Here is a 5,747-nt window from a genome sequence, read left to right on the forward strand (position 1 = left end):
TTTTCCTTGAGGGGGGGAAAAACACTTGCTTTGATATTATATATTTGATATTATATTTGATATTTCTTTAAAACAAAAGAAATTACTACAATTTTAAGTGTGACCTAAATGAGATACTTTCTGGGGTAAATGAGGGTGCAGGTATTTACCATAAAAAAAAAAAAAAAATTTAAAAAAACCCATATAAGTGATGTCAACTCTCTGACCTTATTATGTTACTGCAGTAGTCATGATGGATGATAATGATAGATACTGAGTCGAATGAGTGTACCTGAAGCTGCACAAAGAGCATCTGGTGGAACATCTGCTCAGTCAGTCATGGTGCATCTCTGAAGATTCAACGGAAAGCGAAGCATTAATTAGCAGATGAAATACAAGCATAGATTTGTGTGTGAGGATGTTACTGAGTTGTGTCCATGTGCTGTGCAGTGTTCTATTCAACTAGGAAAGTTGAAATTTCCAGTTATCCGCTTGGAGAAGTGCACCAGAAAGTCATTAGATTTGAGACGTTCAACTTCAGCAAATACAGTTTTACCAAGATGCGAGTCTGTGATTTCAAGCAAACATGCCTGCACTCAGGCAGATGTACTGTACACATTCACATATTTACTTTTTAAGAGATAGTTCAGCACAAAAGGCTGCAAAAGCACCATAAATGCATCATAAAAGTGGCCCATAAGTCTTGTGCACTATATTCCAAGTTATTAACTTCTTAACTTCAACTTCTTAAGTTCTTTTGAAGTTGCATAACAACAAGAACAGCTAAGCAGAGCATACTTAAATATTCAATAGATATCAGTCGATCGATCAACCGACCGATCAATATATATATAGATAGATAGATAGATAGATTTTTAAAAAGTGCACTTTCCATCACCATATCCCCTTAGGGACTCCATAGAGCACTAGTAATCCAGATTTGGAAATAAGAAAAAGTGTGTATCTAGAATAGATCATCGTTTGAGGGAACACGCACATTAAGCTTAAAGTTTAAAGTCCTCAGCACTCTTCAACATCGTCCGAGTCGTCCGTTTTTCCAAGTATTTTTTTTATAAAATAAAAGTTAGCAACATAAATGTGAACCTACACTTTATATTTGTCATATAGGTTATATGTACCATATATAGGCCTAGGTTTACCTTGCAGGAATTAATAGATTTATGCACAGATGTTTATTTGATAGTGTATAAGCTCTTGATAACGATTGCTTATCGATTGGCTCTACCACTATTTTCATCTTGGAAAAAAGATTCAATTGACCTGAGGTACTGATTATTCTGTGAAGACGTTTCCAGGTGTTTTTAACTTTTTTAATGTGGACATTGCTCTGACATTTTTGTGATTTGCTGAAAACAAACAATACACACGTGTTTAATGTTCAAAATGCATTTATATGGGTTAAAATGGCAGGCAATAAAAAGTATAAAGCCTTTGTCCACTTTATTTTTCTTCCCTTTGGACACAGGAGTTACAGGCATGTTTGCAACCTGTTTTGTTGGAGAAAAATTCAGTGGCACTGCCCTCTGCTGGTAAATATAGGTATGAAGCATTATTGAACTTTTGACAATAACAAGGGCAGCATGACAGCTCAGTGGGTAGCACTGTTGCCTCACAGCAAGAAGGTCCCCAGTTGGAGTCCCGGAGCCAGGAGACCTTACTGTGTGGAGTTTGCATGTTCTCCCTATGTATGTGTGATAATTTTGATATAATAACCGGTAAAGACCCCCTTTAACCACTTAACGTGTTTAATTAGTGTAGTTTATTATGGAGACCGAGACTATTGTATATTGGAGAACAACATGTTTACTAGCTCTCATGTAGAGCTCGCATCACTCAAAACTTGTATATCAAACTTATCTAACCAGCAGGGGGTAATCCAACACAGGAAAAAGCATATATGAACATAGCTTCCTTAAACACATCTTAACCATATCTTAAAGGGATACTCCACCCCAAAATGAAAATATTGTCATTAATCACTTACCCCCATGTCGTTCAAAACCTGTAAAAGCTTAGTTCGTCTTCGGAACATAACTTAAAATATTTTGGATGAAAACCGGGAGGCTTTTGACTGTCCCATTGACTGCTAAGTAAATTACACTGTCAAGGTCCAGAAAAGTATGAAAGACATCGTCAGAATAGTCCATCTGCCATCAGTGGTTCAACCGTAACTTTATGAAGCGACGAGAATACTTTTTGCACGTGAAGAATATGTGAAGAGCGATGTCTGGGTTTATCTTCATTGAATATGTCACAGGTAGGGTGCCTCATCATCAAACAGGTCAGCATACTCCGTGAATATTTCTTGTGACAGGTTTACATTTTTGTTGAGATCAATTCCATGTACTTCTTCTTTGAGAGATATCAAGTTCATTTTTAAACAGTCTGGCAGGCCCAGCAATGATTTGACATTTTTATTAACCACATGAAACTGCAACAGGTACGATTTTCGTTTGCTGGTCAAACATTGCAGCATCACTGTTCCTTTTGTTTCAATCGCGGTGCCTCCATAAGCCACTAACGTTGCTTTTGAGTTCTCTTGGATTTTCTCATCTTTTCTCACTGCTTCGTACGTTTCAGTTGAAATGACATTGCACTTTGCTCCTGTGTCAATTTTAAGCTCAAGGGGCTTGCCATTTACTGTCTTGCTGCAATGTATTTCTTGCTTGTTAATCGCACTGTGGTGATTGACTGCATCAATTTCACTGGCACCAAGACACAGCCCGTTGATATGAAATGACTCCTCGCTGCTGTCTGTGTTTGCATCAGTGATCTGATTGATGGATTTGAAATTGTGTTTTGATGCAGATCTGCACTGGGACTTGAAATAATTCAACTTTTTACAACGGTGACGTTGTCCGAAAGCCTTGCATTGATCACGCTTTGCTGGATGGTTTCCACCACAATTTTTGCAATTAACCCATAAGAGCACGGACCAATTTCTCCTTATAGGAAAATTATGGGGCATATAAAACAGACCAAATGGACCACTTATAACATGTTTCTGCAGTTGTTTTTGAAATACAACATCTCCTTGTGAAAGATCTGTCATGTGACATATATGTGACATTGGGCGTTTATGATACATTTTGAATGTTACATATATGTTACATTGGGTGTTTATTTCTCAGTTGAAAAAAAAAACATTTTGGCAGTTTTTTTTGTGCTAAATAACAGTTTTTTTCTGTTTATTTGCTTTTCCACAACATATATCAAAATTATTACTTTTCTGGGAAGACAAAACAAAAACCTTTTTCAGAAGTAATACAGTTTTGCATTTTATTTGCTTTGCCACAACATATTTCAAAAGCACATAATTGTGACCATTACATTTTACAACTCTTTTGTAACATATCAAAATTCTACCGTTTCAAGTATATGGTTTAACCAGAAATTAATTTTTAGATTTTTTTTTCACAACTTGAAAATGTGCAAACTGAATAAAAATAAATAACTACCTCACACTGGAGGTTAAACATGCACGTAGTGCAATAACATTGCAAAAATGTGTATATTGTGCAACAAAACTGTAAACAAACAAACAATACAATGCTCAGTGAAAAAAAAACTTGATCACTCTGATCAAACCATTGTTACCACCTTTATCACTTTAATTTCTTCTATGCACAACGCAATAAGTTAATTATTGTATGCAAAACAATGAAACAGTTAGTTCGTAGCATTTATTGCTATGCAACAGCATATATTATTTTTTCTCTTCAATGTTTTTCTTTTCAGTTAGTTCTTGTATGCAATGCAGTGCAACAGGCACCTGTCATGTGTTATCTCTTCACTGCACAATGGACTTTACTGCAATGCAATGCAATATACATGTTACGTGTTATCTCTTCAATGCATAACAGATGAGTTAGTTCATTCATCGCATCACCACATCAGTTATGTGTTATCGCCTCTGCTCATGTTATTCTCACTACAAAAAAGATAAAATAACCTTAAAATAGGACCAGCATATGATATAGACATCTCGTTTTAGTTACAGGTATGCAAAATAGTTTCAAAATACATTTCATTATTAATGTAATTAATTTGACATTATTTTTATGTCTACATTTGTTAAAACATGCTTTGAAATGAGCAGCAGTAAATATATAACACTAAAATAATTGAATCAGCTAAATGAATTGAGCAGCTCATTACCATTTTTCTTAATGTGACAAATACGTCACATCAAAATTCCACCTCCTGTTTTAAGGTTAACAACCCGATGTGACATATATGTCACCACAATATTTTCGTAACTTGTTTTATGTCAGTTTGTTCAAGAAATGTATTAAAATCAGGTTAAGTGTAATCTAGGATATGTTATTAAAACATTAGAATTGTTGCATTGGTTAAAACATACCTTTAGTAACAAAAACAAGCGTTTTTAAAAATTGCTCACACTGCAACATGTGCTAACCAGACAGGCCACCATTTTTGAAATGTTGCCATGGCAACAAAAATGCACACATTGTCACATGACTGAACCTGTGTGTTCCTTATAGGTCACTTAGGGACTTCCTGAGTTGAAAGTGAGGGATAATGCTTTAAAAAGACCTTTACAGATTTCCAGATTTCCGTCACCGCGGGTTCTTATGAGTTAACAATGTTCTTTGTCCCACTCTGGTATTTCTGTTGCAGTTGCTGCCGATGCTCGATGACTTTTCTCCCCCTTGTGTTGTAGTACTGCATCAATGCTCGTAGGCCCGCTGCATAGTGCAGCCAGGACCTTTGTATGCTGCACGGTTAATTCACTGATTTGGCATATTTTAATCGCTTTTGCAAGAGTTAAATCACTTTCTCTGAGCAGCACTCTTCTCACGCTATCATTGTCTATGCCACACACCAGTCTGTCTCTGATTAATTCGTCTGTGAGTGCACCAAAGTTACATGTTTTTGCTTTATTTCTTAGCGTAGGCTACTCACGTAAGCCTCGATGGTTTCTCCTGGTTTTTGATTTCTGGTGTTAAACGAATGTCTCTCCATCGTCACGTTTTTGTCTCCAGATTGCACACTTCTCTGAATTTGCGCTTTAAAGGGGTCATATGATGTTGCTAAAAAAGAACATTATTTAGTGTATTTAGTGTAAGGAAATGTGTTTATGCGGTTTAAGGTTAAAAAAACACATTATTTTCCACATACTGTACATTATTGTTTCTCTGGATTCTGGATCCTCTCTTGACTCCGCTGGAGTAATTACATCTTGCCCATTTGCAGCCAGTATCGCTGGAGCATATGTGAATGAACACTCTCTTTCAATTGCCTCTGGTCCCGCAAGATTGAGGAGTATGTAGGCTTTAGTTTTATCTGGCTTTTCACTGTGGGCTGCTGCGATAAATATGATAAATATGTGTTCGAATTTTCGCCAGTTTTCTGCTATGTTGCCATCGAAAATCAGCAGGCCTGGTCGGGCTGGTCGGGCCGGCCATTGTGTCCTCTTCTATCCTCTTTCTTTGTTGAATATTTTGACTTCTGACACCATGTAGTTCGCTATGAAGACCGAGACTTTTGTATATTGGAGAACAACATGTTTATTAGCTCTCATGTAGAGCTCGCATCCCTCAAACTTGTACATCAAACTTATCTAACCAGCAGGGGGCACTCCAACACTGGAAAGACCATATACAGTGGGTACGGAAAGTATTCAGACCCCCTTAAATTTTTCACTCTTTGTTATATTGCAGCCATTTGCTAAAATCATTTAAGTTAAATTTTTTTCCTCATTAATGTACACACAGCACCCCATA

The sequence above is a fragment of the Sinocyclocheilus rhinocerous genome, unplaced genomic scaffold, assembly GCF_001515625.1.
Source record: "Sinocyclocheilus rhinocerous isolate Xijiao unplaced genomic scaffold, SAMN03320098_v1.1 scaffold2011, whole genome shotgun sequence".
Lineage (NCBI taxonomy): Eukaryota > Metazoa > Chordata > Actinopteri > Cypriniformes > Cyprinidae > Sinocyclocheilus > Sinocyclocheilus rhinocerous.